The sequence below is a fragment of the Centruroides vittatus genome, unplaced genomic scaffold (genome assembly GCF_030686945.1).
Source record: "Centruroides vittatus isolate TY-2023 unplaced genomic scaffold, ASM3068694v2 contig_817, whole genome shotgun sequence".
Lineage (NCBI taxonomy): Eukaryota > Metazoa > Arthropoda > Arachnida > Scorpiones > Buthidae > Centruroides > Centruroides vittatus.
The window spans coordinates 1,926,568-1,948,368 of record NW_027122532.1 but is presented as its reverse complement, the minus strand read 5'-3'; the positions used below and the strand labels follow the sequence as shown (position 1 = coordinate 1,948,368).

The 21,801-nt window shown below is 32.3% G+C and overlaps 1 protein-coding gene across 4 annotated transcripts in view; it reads left to right on the top strand.

The window, feature by feature from the left end:
• Positions 1–1,261: 1,261 nt before the first annotated feature.
• Positions 1,262–21,801, top strand: part of LOC136982259 (serine/threonine-protein phosphatase with EF-hands pef-1-like) — a 101,142-nt gene continuing 80,602 nt past the window's right edge. Inside the window, exon 1 of one of the 4 annotated variants that reach the window (XM_067278730.1) lies at positions 1,262–1,280. The gene's annotated coding sequence lies outside the window, so the exon portion shown is untranslated. Of the gene's footprint in view, positions 1,300–12,296; positions 12,367–15,680; positions 15,794–21,801 lie in introns of those variants that run through there. The other 3 variants (XM_067278731.1, XM_067278729.1, XM_067278728.1) reach the window with 3 other exon arrangements.

Sequence of the window (21,801 nt, the reverse complement as noted above, 5' to 3'; positions counted from 1 at the left end):
GATGACAAAATGTTTGAATGATTTAGTATTGAGAAGGGCCCAAGCCAAAGATGTTTGATGTCTGATTGGGTATTTAATTAATGTATACATGGATACATATATGAGGAGAGCTAGAAGAGTGAGAGTGAGAAAGAGAGCTTGTGCCAATAGTTGTAGACATACTGCTGTTAGCGGGGAGTATGGAAGAACTGAAGGCCCGTATGTCGATAATGGCTGAAACATGTCATTGGATGTGAATCCAATGACATGTTTCAGCCATTTTCGACATGTTTCAGCCAGTAAGACAAAAGGTCTCCCGAAAAGTCGAAATTGTGTTAAAAATTATAAAAAATAAATAAAAATCTTCGCGTATTCCTTTGATCGCCAAAATTGTGGTTTAAAATTGAGATAAAAAGAGGAATAAAACTACTTTTTTGTATTTTTAATTTAAAATTTTAGACTATATTAAATAAAAATTAGGTCACAGGTTTTAAATTCTTAGAACAATGATTAAAAAATTGTTTACATTCTCGATAGATGATGATAAAGAAGAGGAATTTTTATTGTAGATGATACAGGTGCTGTAAAAATCCATATACTGTACAATCGAACCTCCAATACTTCCACCTGTTATTGGTGGCCACCTTTAAACTGGCTATTTTCTCGGGATTTTTTAAAAAGAACTGTATACAAAATAACCTTCAAACAGCAGCCACTCCGAATAACGAGCATTTTTTAAGATCCCATCAGTGGCTATTGTTCAGAGGATCGTATTATATTTCTTTATTAAATGTATAAAAATATATTTAAAAATTCTAAAACATATATTTATATAATCATAACTTAAATATATGAAATTGCATAAACATTTTAATATATAAAAACGTAAAAAAATAAAGTATTTCAGCAAGAAAAATATGTGGCGCCATCTAGGACTAATAAACATAAGTACTAGCTTTAATTTCCTGATGTCACGAGAATACTCACCATTCGCCAAGAGATAAGGAAAAAAAAGGGGGGGTAGAAGAAAAAATATCTGTATTTTTAATAATATTTATTAACTTAAATATCAAATAAACGCGCTTAGAAGAGGGTTTAATTGTATTTTATCAACTTTTTACACAACCAAAACCCCGCCTTAATTAATTTATGAAAGCTTAACTTAATACTTCCATGTATATAATTTGCATATAATTAAACTGGTGACGTCAAACTTCAACAGTTGTCACAGATGGTGACGTTTTTTCTGTAGTGTCGAGTGCTGAAGACATAAACAGGGACGAAGTTAATATAATTCTGAGGTAAAATCAATTTTTAAAGGTAATTTAAGTCGATTTTTAACTGAAAAAAATGACCTTTTTTGTGTGTTAGATAGAATAAAATTGTCTTATATTTACGTATCGATACACATACCAAGGGAAATCATGTAATCGGTTTTATCTTCATTTTATTTTCTATATATAGATATACAATCCTATAGCAACTATCTATACATGCCTTATATTAAACTTAAGATATCAATGTTTACTGTAATCTAGGAAATTCCTGTATAAATAATACGTGTATTTATTTATTGTATTAAATTTTATTAAATGTAGATTTGCTCTGGTTTCCTGTTTGCTTGGCTCTTAAATTAACCCCCCAAAAATGAGGATAATGTGCAAAATTTCTTGTAAAATTATGCTGTTATAAGAGTTTCTAAGATGATTTAAATAAAGTTTGACTAGTTTAGTGGTTGTTTTCTGTGTTGGGCATTCCCCACTAGGTCTGTGTATCGCATGCCTAGTGGGGCCCGAAATTGGAATGAATATAAAACAGTTTTACTGTTGTAATTCTATAATTACAATTAGATCCTTATTAGTTTATTATGCCTCAAGATTATACACAGGGACTCCCAATCTTCTATGCCTGGGGACCTCGGAAAGTCTTACTTCATTACTAGCTGTTTAGTTAAATCGTTTTTCCATTCGTAGAATGTTACTTTAATCTTCCCCCATTCGTAGAGAACCATCTTGAAACCCTTTTCCATTTATAGAGTACCCTTGAAACAAACCCTTTTCCATCCATAGAGCACCCTTGCATTTATTTAATTATAATCGTAACGTATGGTTACGGTTTAAACGTGGTTACGCGTGTATTTTGTTAACTCACTTGTAGCTAGGGTGAATTTCTTTGAAGCGTTATCATCATTTAACAATTAATTCGATTTATCCCGAATTGCATCATTAATTCGTAATTAATCGAAGTTTCAATTATTAAATAAAATTAAGCCATTTCCATTTAGCCTCTTAATTATATTTATCTTAATTTGTTTATCGTGTTAATTGAAAATTCCTCTAAGTGTATCGCTAGTATTGTGATTCAATTCGAGAAATCGTAGGCCTAAGTATCTATATGGGTGTTAAAATCGATCGAAAAACAGTGTTTAGTTGTTTTCCGCGAGGCAGACAAACAGACAGGCAGGAACAAATCACTATCGATAGTTCGCTGTTTCAACTCAAAACAACTGAGCTATTGTAAGTCGGCGTATCGAGTTCATTACACGGATTATCGATGTAGTGACCACCCGATATAGTGAATATTCGATGTAGAAAACAATGTCGTTGATGTTTGCTACTGTTTATAATGAGCCCTTGGTATAATGAATGGTTAAGGTTTACTATATCGAGTAGGCACTGTATCAAGAGTCTACATTATACACTTAATGAAAGTTTAAAAATAATTAATACTGTTTAAATCAACGAAACGCATAGTTTAAAATGGCCTACAAGTAATTGCACAGACCAACAGACGAATTTAAAAAGAAAACAGAAAAAAAGGCGTCGAGATTCATCGAAACTTGATGCTTTAACGTAACTTTAATACGATTTTCGTTTGTTTCGAGTCAGTCGGGCAGACAAATGGACGCTTTTCTTAAGTAATTTACATGGTATATTTAAAAATTTTAAAAAAATTGAAGTAAATGAGAGTTTTTCCTTTAAAAATTCGATGGAAAGAATGTACGTTAAAATCGAATTCCGGTAAGGAACGATCAATTATTTCGTTAATGGTCTGTTTTCGCCTTCAAACGAGATAAAAATAAAATAAAATAAAATGCAAAATATTCAATCAAAAAACATTCTGTTCCATCAAAATTCCATATTTAACACGATTGTTAAACATATAAATATAGGTTTTGACTTGGAAATTTGTCACTTAAGCGTGCAAATCGATCCAGAAAGATTCGTCCAGATTAAACTGTAGGATTGAAATTCGATTCCGGATCGAACAATTTAATCCGCATTAAGAAAGTTGTGTAGTTGACAAATTAATCTTCCAAATAAGGATTTTCTAGTTTAATTTAAAGCCAGTTGAACTTTCTCAATTGTAAGTTAGAAAGCGCATCGCCCGTATTGAATTTACTGTTTTAGAAAATTATTCCATCGCACATTTTTTGGAGCCAAAATATGAGAAATACAAGTCTATAGAGCAAGACAATACGATAGACTAAGGACAAACTGATTATCCCATGCTTAGAATGAATGAGTGGAGCCAAAAAACGAGGCATACATACTGTTTGTGGTCCTTATCCCCTGTTAGTCATAGGTTTCACCAAGCCCACTATAGAAACGCTCGAATGGTGACGAAGAGAACTCAATGTATCCGAAAATTTTTGAGTATCCTGCTCGAATTCGAACTCTTATCCCTGAGAGCAGCAGTTGACGCCAGTTCCTCCTGAATCAACTTCCGTTCGAATTTCCAATTGTAGGATAAATAAAATTGTATGAACTCGAAGAGTTAGGTACACAACTCTTCGCTTGCCTTTCGTCTTTTTTTCGACGAATGACAACCCAGAACTCACCATGTGGAAGTGGAATAAGTGTAACTCAGCATGTTGACCATCACGTATAGTTGCACCTCTCCTAATTCATACAATCGGAATGTTCATTACTATTATAATACAAAACTCAAACTGAATCTTCTCATTTTGATCGATAGGTATAGCTAATTTATGGTGAGGTGTGATCTACTTTAAGAGGCAAAACTGCTATAGCCTTATTCATTTACATTAATCCATTCTTATAAAATTATGCTGCAAAACATAGTTATTTTAAATTAAGTTAAAAAAGGACACAGAGGCATAATAATAATACATAGTTATATTTATGTATTCCACAGTAGCCTTGAACGAGGTCACCTTTTTTGGTAAAGCAATACAGTGGGAGACTATCAACTGCGACATTTGACACGAATCGTGATTCGTGCTGAGACGAGACACAATCTTTGAGCTTGCTGCACAGCTGAACTATGGTCACAATGCCATACAGAAAATTAAGGGTGCAAAGTGGGTACCAAGGCAGTTGGAAAAGAGAAAAAGTCTGCTCTGATCTGACGAAAGCGTTTTATGCCAATGAGATACTTTTCCCCCATCTGATAATGGCTTTGTTCAAATTTTTTCATCTTTCTGTGTACATTGCTCTTGTTACAGGTGTCATTTCCGCAAACGTTCTGTGTGCCTTCTGTGGATATCGGACAGCCTGCACCCTTCCTTTCTCAAGAAATCAATAATGACACATTGGGTCTTCTTATAATTCCCGTTTACCTGTAATGAAGAAGAAGGCTTACTATAGAGGAGGAGTTACTCTACCAATGTGCGTAATTTAAACGCCTTGCATCAGTTAATAAAAAAGTTCTGTTCACTTTTGCATTACTTCTGTACAACTCCCGTATTTCTACGAGAGTTCAAATAATTTTCGCATGACAACAGCCCGTATCATTTGGAAAAAAATGACGCCACAATCGATTTGTTAGCCATAACTTACGTAATACACACAATTCATCTGCGAATATAGAGTCCATGTTCTACTGTAGACGAGAAATCCTGTAATAAATCTGAAAACTAAAATTTGGGATAATTAGTTATTAGGCGAATCAGTTAGCCTATTAACTAATTATTACAAGAAAACCTAGACAAGAAGCATTAATCCTATAATTAAGGAATGAATGGTGAAGATCACAGAACTACTTTTAAGCTGGACTTGTGGCGAATCCAAAAACTAAAATCATCGAATGACTAGTGAGAAATGCTGCTCCAATCCAACACGTTTGTTACATAATTTGTCAGAGTCTGTACCTTCGATTGACGAGGAGGAAGCTCCCTCATTGGCTTACAATCACAAATTATGATAAATGCAGAAAAGAATGATGGACAGTGAGTTAAGATACAGGGAAAACCTTCATTGGGATCATGGTCTCATTCCAACATGATCAGAATCTCCTTGATTTGATTCTCCTTAGTTTGATTGCCGTGTATGATTCATCTTCGATAATGTAGAGCCGAAATATCACTGTACCCTGAATAATTGTGATATTTCTCGAATAATTGATAAAACAATTTCATTGTTAATCGATTTTTATTAAACAATAATGATAAAGCACATTATTATTCATTGTTTGAAATATTTCGATTATGTATTGTAAATTCGAATTAATTAACTTTGTGTCAAATAATTTTTGATGGAATTAAATAAAAGATTCTCTCTAGCATTAACTTTTCTATTTGTGGTGTTTAATTTTCGTAGATTGAAGGGGTAATTGCACTCTTGCTCTACTCTCGTTGAACACGGAAACGAATTTTTCACTGTGAGATGAAAAATCTTTGAAATGTCAGTTTCGAGAACAATAAAACATTAACGAGTAACTATTGTGGCACCGTCACAATGCCTGGCTACCATCTTTTTATTTAGAAAGTTACGTAACTTCCATTCCACACCGAAAATTCGTATGTAGTCAATTGGGACCTTTCGCCCCAAGCTTTCTATATCTGGTCTCGACTTTTATCTAACTCCATTGTCGAGATTAAGAAAGGACAGACAAACAGGCAGATTATCGATGTTTTAAATGTTAATTTTTTGGGTTTTTTTCACAAGTAGATTATAGAATAGAATATTACGTCGATACAAAAAGACAGAAAAAGGTGATCGAGGGAGTAAGGCTACATACAGTCCAATTACGATTCTAAATTGTGGAATTTTTTACTCCATCCCAAGCCCGTTTATCTCCCTTCTGCCGACGCCATGGTCCCATGCAACTGTTTTTATACTGTCATTTGTTCGTCGTATGTTAATCAAAACAACATTCCTCGTTTTCAAAGTGGCGCTTTGATACAACGTTGCAGAGTATCACAGCGTCACCTTTTGGGAGCTCTGATACGACGTTGAATCATAGTTTGAAGCTTCTTGCATAATGTATAATGCCGTTTTTTATGGCTTATAAGGGCACGTGCCCTCTTTTTATAGTCTGCGGGTGCCTCTGTTCGTTTCCAAGCTTTCTCCCCCACAGGCGTAACTAAAGGGGAAAGTGGGCACGTGCCCCGGTCACCGACCTTGGAGGCCCCAAATGAACCGGTAGCATTTGTTTGTAATTAACATAGAATCTGGGGCGCCGGATATGTGATTTGCCTCGGTCCCCGAAATTGCCCGAAATGCGCCCATGATGTACCCATATTATATTATATATATTCTATTATAATATATATTGTAATATTATTTAATGTTTATAAAAGTATATGAGTAAATAAACTTAAAAATTCGACTGAGTAAGTCGAGTACTTATCTATAAATTTAATATTTGATATATACTAGTATATAATTGAATCGCTTGTTACAAATATATAAAAAGGAAAAGAACTTCAAAACATCTGTCCGTAACTGAATATTGTCGTAAAGATCTGTTTTATTAGAAATCATTGAAGATTTTATTGATTTCTATTGAAAAAGTTTTATAACTGGAATTTCTTTCCTTTCCTGATAAAGTCGTAACGAAGTTCAAGTGCACCTTTGGGATTGGGGATCACGCACATCCGAAACTATCGGAAAAAATCGATATAATAATGATAATTCCGTATAAATCTCGAAAATAAAATAAGAAAATTCGGTTCGTGTCGTAAATTTTATTACTGTATATACAATGGGGACTGTCGATATAATGAACTGTCAAAGGGCTAAATCATTCACCATATAAAGAATGGAGAGGAGCAGCAAGATCGTTCACTATATCGAGTGGTCACTATAGCGAGAGAATTGTATAAGTAAAAGTACTGTTATTAAAGTTAAATAAAGTATCAATTTAGCGTTTACAGTAGTTAACTGACTTTTGAAGAAAATCTGGGAAACTCCACGTGGTTGGCACATCGATGAAGCGCGAACTAGCCACCAACTACAGGTGTTTTCATTTACTCGGCCGCTGTTGAACTCTAATAATAATGTTAAGTAATTGAGCTGCAATGTGAAAAAGTTGTAGATCTATAAATTCCCACTGGTGTCTGTCTGTCCTTCCTCATTCTCGAGAAATGAGTTAGATAGATTAAAATCGAGACCAGATATGGAAACCTTAGAGGAAGGAGGCTCCGATTTCGAACTTCACGATACACGAACTTCAAACCGGAAGTTACGTTATTTTATTCGAAAATTCCCCCCTCCCCGAAAGGTGTTAGGTGATCGCCACGACTCTCTCTATATATATATTATATGTAAAACTTATAAATTAAGCTTTTGGCCATTTTATAATAATATAAAAATTTTAGAATAAATTATCATAACAGATGGCGCTACACACAATCTAAGATTTTTTTGCCCGGAAATTTACGCAACTCGTTTCTGGATTTTTCAAACTTTAAAAACTGAATTAAAAAATGACATTTTTAGACTTTGGCCGTATTGAATTAATATTTTATATAATTTTTTTGAAGTTTGGACAGCTTGGAGGGACTCCAAAACTGTGCTCTTGATCCGCTTTTGTCTATGCTTTAACAAAATTTCGATATATTTTAAGTTGCTTAATAACATATATACGGGTCGTTTCAAAAGTCACTTAACCGTGGTTTTTGCCAGCAATTCGACAATTTGAATTTGTTTATTGGCACAAATTTAGTCTTTATACCTGTTAACTGACTTTTGGGACAGACTTCATACGTTTCTCGTTATTCATATTATTTATACTTATATTACTAAATATATTAATTTAAAAAATATATAGAAAAGGTTTTTATTTTTATTTTTTAAAACTTTGGAAGAAATAAATGCGAGGCATTATATAACACAAACAAGCAGTAATAAAATGTAATATTCATGTGGACTTATATGCATGTTTATAGAATAGAATTTTTAAATATAACAATAGATAAAAACTGAAAATAAATTATTTCGGTATTAAGAGTGGAATTACGAGTAAAGAAAAAAGGAATATAAATAGCTTATTATGTTGAGAATCAAGGATTAAGAATTAGTTTCGTGGGATCCAAATAAAAAACAAAACAAAAAAAAACTTGTAGAAAATGTTAGATATATCACGAATTTTCATTGTAGATTATGTTAAAAAGAGAAGAAGAATAAACGAAAATAATTTAAAACAGAATAATTCTAAGACATAAAATACAAATATTAACAGGGAATATCAAAATTAAATGTTTTCCTCCATAGGAAGGATGTATTAAATATCGATGCGGGTCATTTAAAGTTAAGGTATTGCAAATTAAGTGTCGCTACTTATGTATAACACTAACTGATAACACTTAATTTATGCACCTTAACTGATTCAAAACTTAATTAATGCAAAATTTAGCTGATGCACCGTAATTGCAGCCCATTTTAAGTATTTTAAAGAGTTGTATCTTATAGATAAATAAAGAAAATAAAAAACATGCATTTCTTACAGTCTGAGAACAGACAAAGAAAAACCTCTTAAAGACACATTCCTATTGAATAAATGAAAAAGAAATATATATATATATATACATATAAATATAGTTTTGTTAGCTTTGTTTTTACTTTAAACTAGTAACTTTAGTTAGTTGCTTCGTGTTCTGTAATTGATCTTTTGCTTACGGAATGATTTTTGTGCCTGTGTTTCTATCTCCTCGAAACAGATATAACTGTCAACGAGTCTGATTGGCTAGCAAAAATATAAAAAAAATTAACCGGTTTTGGGGATTTCTAACAAAAACTGTTTGTGTTTTTTGAAGGAAAAGAAACAAACAGATCCCAGAAAGTCGCGTAAAATACGAATTTTAATTTGTATAAAGTAAATATCTGAATAATTTTGAAAAAATTCAACAACCTGTAACGAAATTTACTTTATATAAAATTTTTTTATCATTGCTTTAAAATTAAATAGGAATTTATTTAGTATTTAATATAGAATTTAAAATGGCGGATTACGAATATAAAAAGAATTACTTTTAAGCATAATTAACCGTAAATAATGTTTATAATATAGAGCGTGATAGACACTTCAAAATTCTTTATATTTTATGGAAAATTTTACTTTACGAGGTATATTTGAAATAGAAAGTATTTGAAAAGTTTACCCGAAGTAGGATGATTAAGCATCCTTTTTTCCCGGATATTTCAGTCTTTTGTCCGGTGTAGGAATTTTCAAATTAACGCGAATGGCCCGCATTTTAGGAATCTCTCTATTTCTAAGTTAAATGGTGGAAGGCTAGTAAATAATTAAAGTTTACAATAGATGTGTTAATTTACAGTGTAAATCACACTAGTGTTTAGTGTTGCTTACTGGAAAAACGTTGTCGTACATTGTCTCTTCGTGTCCTACATTTTTGGAGTGGGGTCCTGTTTCTTTGGTCATACTAACTTAGAGGACCATCATACTTGTGCATTGGCACAATTAATATCAGACGTGTTCACTCAAATAGCACTCATATTCTGTAACTTATAAATGAATGCATAATTTTAATCCTTTGTTTACATATGGAGACTTTAAGTCCTTTGTATATATTTAGTTATTTATAAGAGTAAAATCCTATTTGATTTTTTATTAAAAAAATTCATATTTTATTTTGTCAATAATAATAAAAATATTTTGAAGTGTTTAAAATATTTAATATTTACTTAAAGCATTTATATAAATATTATGTTATAAATTTAAAAATAAACATCTTATATAACATTAATATTAAATGGTATATTAAATTTTAAAAAGTTTTGATAATTCACGCACGAGTGAACTTTATCATGCATTTGCTGCTTGCTGATAAGGAATATTTAAAACGTTAAATTTAAGAAAAAAAATATATATTTTTGAATTTAAATTTTAATTGGATTCTTTCATCTTCAAAATTTACTTTCTTTTCCCATTAAATCGATTAATTTTTTTCTCTTTTTTATGTAATAAAAAATACAGTAATAGAAGAAGAAACTGTGGAAATTAACAGAAATTTATGCAAAAATTAAATTTAATGGAGAGATAAAATAAAATTACAATTGAAAGTAATTACATTCATTGACAAAAGAAATTACACATTAAAGAGACGTTGGAATTAAATGAAACTAAATGAAACTTTATTAATGCAAACGTAATGGCAATGGAAATAAGTGATTACAATGTCATAGCAAAGGGACAATTTTCTGTGCCACAATGGTACAACTTCCTGTGTCACAACGGTACCTTGTAAGATCTCTTCTTGCTTGGATACGTGTGGCGGGTATGGAGTCTTAGAGGCACTGTACACTATCCGGCAATAGATTTTCTTACAGATGTTGCAACTGTTGCTCTAGATCTGTCATACTCACAGATGGCCGAAGCTGGCGCCACATTTGGTCCCACAAATGCTCGATGGGCAATGAATCTGGAGATCGGGCAGGCCATTGAAATGTGGCAACCTGACGACGACATTTCTATGAAATCCTAGCTGTGTGCAATTGACCATTTATTATCTTGGTGGAAAATGGCTGTTTGCAGTTCTGCCACAAAGGAAACACATGAGGGCGTAGGATTCCCTGTTTCGTCAACGTTCCAGAACTACTATAAGATCACTGCTCAGACTAGCATACCAGTAGTGGAAGCAGTGTCCAGCTCAACAGTAACGACGGGATTGAAGTATTCCTCCACACTAAAAGTATTGGTTTTATTTAATTTAAAATATATGTTCTCCACCTAAAATTAGTAGTGGTTTCCCCTGTATATTATTCCTTTTCTTTAACAATACAGTCGTGCCGGTCATCTATCTAACTTCTTTCGGGGGAAAAACTTTTGAATTGAAATCATATGATTTCCGGTTTGCACCGGAAGTTCGTATATAGTGAATAGAGAACCTCCTTCTTCTACGGTTTCCATATCTGGTCTCGATTTTGATCTATCTAATTCTTTTCTCGAGATTAAGGAAGGACAGACAGACAGCCAGTAGGACTTTATAGGTCTACAAATTTTTAAATTGTGGCCGAACGATTGATTATGATTTTGATAATGCTTTTAACATATTCATATATTTTTAGAACAGAATATCGGTAATTAACACAAATTTTTCAAAGTGTTAATACACGTAGAAAAAACCCTAAATATGTTCTTAGAGTTACCTATGTTTAGTAGCTAGTCCAGGTATGAAGATATAAAAAACGTAAAAATTTAAACTGAACACGAATAAAAAAATTAAATTTTATTTGTCAAATTCCATTTTAATATATATATATATATATATAGAAAAAGACATGAATATAAAGACGAGATGAAGAAACAGAAAAGGAGGTGATGAAAGCTTAGACTGAGAAAACTTTGAATCTAACTCGATAAGACTTCCATCAACCTATTCAGTTCCTGATTCAATAAAGAAAGTAAAGAAAGTACAAAAGTACAACCTTCCAGGTGAAAGCAAAAATATATTTTGTAGATGAAAAGATGGAAAAGTGTGTCGTGTCGTCTTCATCCTTCAATCTGTCTAGTGCCAATCAACTTCTATTCTAAGATGCTCGAACGTTTTAAATCTGTCAAATAAATTAGAAAAAATATTTTTATACAATTAAATTAATTCTACTCTATATCTATTTTATTACATTATTTGGCTGCAATATTTAAATTAAAGACCTGTATGTTTCACTGTCCTTCGTTAATCTCGAGAACGGCGTTAGATAGACGAAAATCAAGACCGGATGTGGAAAGGCTAACTATATACGATTTTCGATACGAACTTCTGGGACAGACCGGAAGTTAAGTGATTTAAATGCAACATTTTCTACAGATAGATGACCGGCATGACTCGATTGTTATCAGGAGAAGTACGATTTACAGGGGCAAGGCGCCACTAAAATCCGAACAATACACGGAAAAATTAGGGGTTAGAGACTCCGATTAACCGTACACGTATTTCCGGTCTGCACCGGAATTCACATGATTTAATGATTATAAATTGAAAGATGATTAAAAATTGCACCCCGACGTCACAATAAATAATTTTATATAAATATTTTATCACTATAATATTGAATTTTTCTACAATTTATGAGATTAAAAATGTTTATTATATCTTTTTTTTTTTTAAATTTCAGAATCAGATATTGAATTGTGATATGAGAGAATAGTATCCCGGTTTTAATAACTTCTTATAGAAAATAAAAAGTGAGATTTTTATTAAACTAAATTAAATTTTGATGGCATTTTATACATGCAAATAATATCATATTCTATTGAATTCTGAATGTAGGTAATATTTTATATTCTAATTAAATTTGCGAATTTCTCACTTGACGAAGTCATCCAGAAAATGAAAAAGTATTATTTGAATGTGTATATTATAAGAAAATATAGGAAATTAATGTTTTTTTTTAAATAAAAAATATTTATAAATTATGGACGTCATTCATGCTCCCACCAAGTGATATAACACTGAACAATAGTCGGGGGTTTGCATCTGATCAATGGGTTGTTGGCCGCGTGAATTATTTCTTATTTCTTCGTGTTTAATTCGTAAATTGGACCCAGTTCCCCCAAAGTGAAAGTCCTCTCGAAAGGCAAGGTTCCCTCAACTTTAACGTTGCCTTATCCCATCACTCTACTTCTTCTCATTGAAAACACTTCATAATCTACTTTCTGATTAAATTTATGATCGAAAAATTAATCGTAAGTGTTTTAAGTATTTCCAAAATTAAAACTTTATTTATTCTCCTACTTAACGAATTTTTAAAATTTAATTTTAATATATCCCACTGAATACTATTCGCGGGTTTGCCCCTGTATAGGCTGGCCACATAGATTTTCCCGGGTTTTCTACGTGTCTAACACCTAAATAGTAATAAGTTTCCCATAAGAGTACTTCCGGTGGACACCCCTATCTTGGCAGATCGCCCAAGTGTTGCTTTACCTTATTCCATCAACCCGACTCAGAATAACGTGTAACGAGGAAACAGTTTACAATTATTGAACTAAAAGCACAGAAAAATAATTTTTGTAAACAACCGGACAATAATTAATTCTAGTTATATTCATTATTTTTGGATTTATAAACACAAGCAGCCATCTGTTAACCGCCCACAAGTGGCCGAGTGGTTAATGATTTAATAATGGAAGTAATTTCATTAAAAACTCTCTCTCCTTTCCTAAGAGAACGATATTTTCTGTTAGTTATTTGTAGAGGTCAAAGTTTAAACTGTTGTTTATTTTAGTTTGTTTACATTTTTTCTTTATTGGACTAGATAATGGGATCATCTGTCTGGGTTCTCTTTCCATCTACAGTTGTAAATATGTGTTTATTACTTTGCTTCGATAATATAACGTTAATTTTACCTCCGTATAAAAACTGTTACAACTGGGGTCAGTTTTAAATTGTCATTTTGTGTATAATTAAATTGTATTAACTCAGGAATGCGTTTACTCTGTTAATGCCTTAAATGTATCAGTGAGAATACGATTGAAATCAATACGAACAGTGAAATACAGTGATGACTGAAAGTATTGTTTGACGAAAAAGTATAACGCTTTCCATTGGCTATCGTCTCGACGGAAGCGGAGCGATAGCCAATAGGAAAGAGTTACATCCTTAGATTTTGCTTACATGGATTATTATTACATTTATTTTCTTCGAAAATGTCCTATATATTAACTCAAGAAAAAAAGATAATTGGAGAAAATTCGCCCTCTGTGATTTGGAGCTCAAGGCAACTGCACGTATTATCCTTCCCAAACGCAGTGTCACGAGTTAGTGTCTGAATTATTCGATAATTAATACGTAATATAATATTTGACGAATTTATTTCCAAAATGGCTAAATCCAATGTTAAGTTATTATTGCGTTTTAAATATAATTTTGCTCCTATTCGCGTGAATCTCTCGATATTTTAAGCCTATGTCCCAGTGTATGAAAGCTATTTTAATTCATTTAATACTAACCTTTTTAAAAATTATGTTATACACTTGACTCAAAGTTTTAAGAGTTCAGAATCTTAATTAATAATGGAATTTGGGACTTCTTTGGTTTTTAGGAAATGGGCAACCCAGACGGAAAGGGAAAACGCGCCCCAAATGCCCCAAATTACGGGCGTTCCTGCTCCTTAGAATGCTGCAATAGTGACTCTACTGCTATCGCGCCGGGAAATGGCTTTTCTTCTCCTTCTTGCCCTTTCCCAGTCGTGGTAGCTGCTCTCTTGAAGATCCCAATTCCAGGTGGATTACGTTTCATCTTCTTCGGGCCTCCTCTGAATATTGATATTACCAATTTTCAGTATTTTGTATTTTAATTTATCATTCTGTACGTTGTTCCACAGCCTTTTGTTCTCTTTCTTAACAGAATGGGCCTCCTAGTCAGCTTGAGAACCTTTGCAGTTGAATAGTCTGCATCTATGGCATCTCCGCTAATGAATCTACGTGAAAATGCGTTATACGCGTTGCTATCTGTGGTCATTCCATGAACAAATCTGGAGAACCGAATAATTTTAAATGCCCTTTTGTAATTCTTTTCGGATTATAATAGAGGCTTTAGAAAATCTGAATTTTGAAGTTTGTTTTACGGCTGTTTTTGATCATCTTAAAATTCCTCCCTAGAGGCAATACAAGATCGTTTCAATTATACCTATCACAGTTTTGGCCAGACCTACAATAGAGGAGACCGGACAGTGAGAGATTGGACCCGACATATCCGATAAGTTCCTGAGATTTACCAAGACTCGAACACGAATCCACAGAGTGGCCGACTGAGACCTTTTCCGTCTGGTTTTACTGATAGAAACTTATTTAGTTATATATTGTAGTATACATAAATTATTTGTCAGCGCGCCTATCTTTAAGCATGAAAGCCCACCAGTGGGTGAATGGATTGGTGGGTTCACTTCTGGCCAATGGGCTAACCACGTAAACTTTTCCTGGTTTTCTTCACGTTAGTAATACCTAAATAGGAGCCAGTTTCCATAAAAGACCTCTGGGAGATTAGGGCAACGCGACACATGAGCGATCTGCCCCTCGGCAGATGGCCCATGTGTCGCGTTGCTCTAATCGAACAAAACCAAACCATAAAATTTCATTAAATGACAAATATTTAACGACAGGAAGAGTAATGTATATATAAATGATTAAATATTCATTTTATTTGAATTTTGAACAAAAATTTCAGGATTAGTTAGCAGAACCTCCGGTAGATAACGCTATTCTTTAATTTAAAAATATATACCGTATTTTTCGGACTATAAGACGCACTTTTTTCTTCGAAAAATTGCCTCCAAAATTCAAGTTCGTCTTATAGTCCGTAAAATACGGTATGTATATTTTAATATCTTCATTCAAAATTTCCGAAAATTGTATCAAAATAACATAAAATAATTACGAATAAATTATAATAAATACAAAAATAAAATATAAAAATACCGTAATTCTCGTTTATTATTATTTTTTTAATATATTAAATTTATTTATTTATCGTCTGGCAAAGTTTGATTTTCGCGCCGTTCCTCGAGATTGGTTATCTTCGTTCACGTGACTCTCCGACTTCCGTTATCGTTTGGATCGTTTGGTAAAAACGGAAACTGAAAATTATAAATCTTCGTAATAACGATAAAAGGTAAATTTTAGATTCTTAAACAATTGAATTTTTATTCATTGAATACTCTTAAAGTTGTGTAATTATGAAACTGATAATTATAATTACGGAACGAATTATTAATTGCGTTCATTTGTTACACATTACGTGTTCCATATTAACGAATAACGAGTACCAACGACTGTTTTTAAAATTCAGCCCCGAAGGGCCTTTTTTTTAGCAAGCCCATTATGGGTTTGACCATGCCCCCATTGTGGGCCTGGTCGGACGGGCCCCATCTCTTACCATGAGTTTGACTAGGACCACAATGGAGTCTTCATATCCGGACAGATTATACCCTGAAAAACCATTGTTAAGTTGATTCTGGTCCTCCAGAGCGGTAGGACCAGAATCAACTTAACAATGGGTCACAATGGGGCCCGTCTGGGGAACCTGACGGGCCCCATTGTGACTCATGCCACTAAAAAACAAACAAAAAATAACCATAACACAGCACTTGACCAAATATCCGGCTTCCAGAAATCCGGAATTGCCAGAAAATCGGTTTTTTTTTTTTTAAACGCTAGTTTTGAATTTAACTTTCTGTATTGCAGCTGTAATTCGGTTTGTTTTGGTTTCCATGGCGTACGCATCGCACCACGTCAGATCCAATGTGACTGCTGGGGAACATATAGGCCTATACTTTTCATTTCGGCTGGATCGATCTGTAACATAGGATCAGTCTTTGTCACGTGATACAGATCGCTTTTGTCTTGTGTTTTAGTTGGCGGAAAGTATACAAGTCGAATCGTATTTACTTTGTGAATAAAATTGCTCACAGCGCAAAATTGTCTCTTAATACTTATTTTTTTCATTACAGTTTATCGGATATTTTAATGATGATGGTTTTACACACCATTTATAAGTTTTAAATACATTTCTTTGCTGTCAACTATAAGCTTGATTTTAATCTTTTTTATCCGATCCAAACGATCCTATCCTCGGCTCGGATTAATTTGATCGCGATCCAGTTGATCCAAAATGGCGTTTGTATACGATAGAGATTGATCAGATCGCTATAGTTCGTTTGTATATAAGATTTGAACGATCAAACTGATCCAAGATTAACCTTGGATCAATTTGATTCCAAAAGTATATACAGTATATGCACCCCTGGCGTATAGTGTATTAAAAACAGTTTGTTCTTTATTTACACTGTATATAAATAAATAAATAAATAAATATATATATATATATATATAATATTCTATTCTATTATATATATATATATATACAGAATATAAATTATACTTATAGTCTTTTAAAAAATAAATACAATCTTATTCGTACAGCTTCTAGTCTTTTTTTCCTTTTACTTGTAGGATTTTATTCTTTTATAGCTACGTATTTTTCGTATATTAATCCGGGCTTATCATACCACGTGGTATGATAAGTCCAGATTAATCCATAGCTATAAAAGAATAAAATCCTAGAATAAATAAAAGTTTGTTTTTTACTTTTCTTCGTTTAATTTTTACCCTAAATATTACACTATAAATGAAATTACTTTTTAAGACGATTAATAATGATCGAAAAGATCCTGCATTAAAAGTGCATTTCTTTGTATCTACTAAATAGGATTTCGTTCTTTACTTTCCATTATTGGGCTGCAATATTCAAATTTGAGACCTGTACATTCCCACTGTCGGTCATTTCCCACTTCTTCGTTAATCTCGAGAACGGAGTTAAACAGATGAAAATCGAGAAAAAGATACGGCAACTTAGGGACGAGAGGCCCAGTTATCTATATACGAACTATATACTGGAAGTCAAATGATTTCAATTCAAAATTTTCTCGGAATTAGATAGATGACTAGCACGACTCGATTGTTATAAGGAAAAGTTGATGTACAGGAGCTAGAAACCATTAAAATCGTGACAAGATACGGAAAGTTTAGGAGCCAGATACCCCGTTTAAGTATATAGAAACGTTCTGTCAGGACCAGAAGTCACGTGATTTTTTAAATTAAAAGATGTAAAAATTGCAGCCCGGTAATTGTTCATTTATTTTATATTTTAAGTATATATTTAGCTCGAGTCCAGAAATCCGGACCACTTCCGGTCCAAAGATTGCCGGATATTTAGTCCGGTAGTGTATATTTGTTCGGATTTAACAGAAGTACAGCAGTATGAAAAAGAGGAATGAGGAGAATAGTGAAGGAGAACCAGCCTTCTTGACTAGCACTTTATATGAATTATCGGTATTAGCCATAGTTATCAGTCGGAAAAATCAGCAGTTTTGGATCTAGTTTGTTTAGATTCCTGATGATGGCAATAGAAGAGTTATTTATAATAATCGTGAACTGAAGGAAAAATTATTATTATTATAAATGATGATGATATAATTTTTCCTTCAGTTTACAAAGATAATGAAGAAGAATCTTCATTCAGATTTATATTGATTTTTTGGGTGATTCTGAAGCCTGTGTGTGTTTACGTTGTCTAACCGTATAGATATTTATTTTTCATAATCATATATGAGTTAGTACAATTGTAGCATTACAATATTTAAATCGATCGAAATGAGCTATTTTTAAATACATATCAAAGATTTTATTGTATTTACTGTCTTTAGTTCTTGTCAAAAATGTCATTAGAGAATTACTTAGCTTTTATGTAATTTTGTATGCAACTGTCGATTTTAAGATTGTTATTGAAATTTATTTTTCTGTATTATTCCTTTGCTATTGAATGAATTATTTGACGCAAAAACTGGACAATGATATTACGTATTTATGTCCTGATTTCGGAAGAGATACTGTGCGTTGCGTTCCTCGTTCGTAATCTCAGTATTTTTTTATTGTTTAATTTTAATTTTTATAAAACAATTGATTATTAAAACTCTTATATCCTTAAAGATTGCCAGAAAACAGATTACTGTTGTGTTACTATATATAATTTGGATGCGATGGACGTATATTGCATTAAAATTCAATAATTAAAACCAATGGGATCGGCACATTCAATCAACTACTAAAAACAAAAAATTATTTTCAGTTAAAAGCAAGTAAAACAATACTCGATCTACTTCCGACTTCGAGGGCCTTATAGGTCAAAATGGCAAAAAATGACAGGAAACAAACTAAACTTTCATTACCAACGCTTTTATTTTATCCAAATGCATTTCGCCACTGTAGTAGGCCTCATCAGTGAATAGATACATCAAGTTAATAATCGCTGTTCTTGTTTTATATCCAGCAACTTTTCCCAGCATGCATCAACGTTCATTCCGGTATTTAAATTAAGTAGATTTGCATACGCGGTGATGCAAAAATGTTCAACAATTTTTCTTTCAGTACATTTTTGCATCACCGCGTATGCAAATCTACTTAATTTAAATACCGGAATGAACGTTGATGCATGCTGGGAAAAGTTGCTGGATATAAAACAAGAACAGCGATTATTAACTTGATGTATCTATCCACTGATGAGGCCTACTAGAGAGGCAAAATGCATTTGGATAAAATAAAAGCGTTGGTAATGAAAGTTTAGTTTGTTTCCTGTCATTTTTTGCCATTTTGACCTATAAGGCCCTCGAAGTCGGAAGTAGATCGAGTATTGTTTTACTTGCTTTTTACTGAAAATAATTTTTAGTTTTTAGTAGTATATTGCATTGTCGTGATGCAACAGTAAATGACATTGCAAATTAAGATATTCATTATTATTTTATCATTTAAGTGTTTATTTATAGTGAAACATTTCTTAAATGGACATTCTACAAACAGAAACGTGCCTAAGTCTCGAACCGAACGATTTCCTATTAGGACAAACTCGTCTAATTCAGAAATTACTATCTTGTTTCTAACACAAATTTGTTAAACGCAATTACATAAAGCTTGCTGGAAACCAGTTCCATAGCAGAATCTGAATAAAGTAGAATTTTTCTGCATAACAGCAATTATATTCTAAAGTAGAATGACGTAACTTGCGAGTTTAGATCACAGACAACTACTCGATGATCGGAGTTAGGGTGAACTCACACTGTATATTCAAAAACGCTTAAAGCATGCGTAGTTTAGCTGTGGGTGCACGTATAAAAACCTGTTTTATCTACTTTTGTTGAAACATGCTTTAAGCATTTTGTCTGTTAAAGATACCCGAGGTAAAGTCTGAAATTACGAGTTCGAATCTTTCGTAATGCATTATCCTAACTTTTATACGATTTTTATGAATATTTCAAAATTAGTTAAGTTGGAGCTTCATTTATCGAATATACTTGTGATAATGAAATTTCAAAAATGTTTTCTCTAATAAAATAGTTTATTAGGCTACTTGAAACCAGTGGTTCTCAATCTTTCTGAGGCCACGGAACACCATTTATACACCTTTTACTTTCACCTATATATAACAGAAGCAAAGTACGGCGATCGGTCAAAAAATGACTCCCTCCAGGATTTTACATGTTTGGACTGAAGACATCTTTAAACGTCGAGAAATGCAAAAAAAAAAACGTTGGGTTTTTTTCTGTATGCATGGATGTTAATATGTGTGGATGAGGGCACGATTTCGTTTACCCTCTTTGAAGCTTAATAACTCCTATGCTTTTTGTTGAAAATTTCTGAAATTTCGTAGAGAAGTTGTTTGTTAGGGAGTTTGATGCTATTAAATTTTAGTGAGTAAAAGTCGAGGGGTGGTGAGATAAAGGGGATCGCGCGTATCTCTAGTAGGTTCAGACTTAATTACGATTTTATTCGTTATTAGCATATACAATTATTTATAAAACCCGTCCCTACCCTGAAAATTTAGCTTTTTGCCATTTTATAATACTCGTAGTTAAAAACATATAAAAGATTTTTAATAAAATATGATAGCAGATGGCGCCACCAAATGTTACCGGAAAGGTTAAGCAATTCGTTACTGGATTTTTATTACGCTGAGTATTAGCATTAATATATTCAAAAATCGATAAAATATTTCCATGTTTACTATTCTCACGAAAGGCAATGAAGCAATAATCTAATAAACTTTATTGTATTGAATAAAATACAAACATTGAATTGTCCATGAATAACGTATTATATTATAATATATTGAAATAAATTTGCAATAAAAGCTTAAAAATATATATATTTTTTTGAACACTCGGGACGGGACAGAACAGGGTTGAGAATAATTGCTTTAAACAAGTGTACTATTTCAAAATTTCAAATTATACGTACTATTTACAGACAACACTGGCTGACTTGTTTACATGAATTTTGTATTTTGGAAAGAGAGTGGTTAGATATTTTTTTTTTTCTAAATCAGTAGCAAGTTGTAAAAATAAGGAAATTACAAAGTTTTCATTTATTTCATATAAAAATTATTATCTCTTTCTATAGAAGAAATTAGAATTAGACACAAATAATAAGCTTATTGGATATGAAAACGAGAACCTATTCAAATTATGTGTTTCAAATAATCACTATTGTATAGTTTATCCTGTTTTTCACCTTTATCTGAGAATGACTTAAAACGTCACTTATCACCTTTTGGCCTTAAATAATTACTTAAAACATCAGGTTGATGTTTTAAGTAATTATTTCTTTCTGCTGGGCATGGTTTCTATTATTCATCTGAGTATTTTTCAAACATTTCTATGACTTTATTTCAGATTATTAAGAAAAAAATGATACAATTTTCCACATATTGAATGTACGAGAGAATCTATTGGAAGTCAGCAAGGTGTAAAATCAAATACCGGTATACGTATAGAACTACTATATATCAATATATTCTCCTACATCAGTTTCTAATGAAAATCTTTATAACATTGTTTGCTTTTAGTTTAATATAGTTATGTATTTGAGCATCCAATCTTTGTAAGAAAAATATTTCATATAGTTTATGTATGCCAGAAAATTTTTCTATAATCGTTTTGAATTAACTATTTAGAAGTTAAAAAATTAAATACCTTCTAAAACCAATAACCGGTGCGAACTATCAATATTTTTCGAAATGGCGAACGTTTTCACTGCCCCTCCTGGGCTCTTCCTCAGACCAATTCTGGA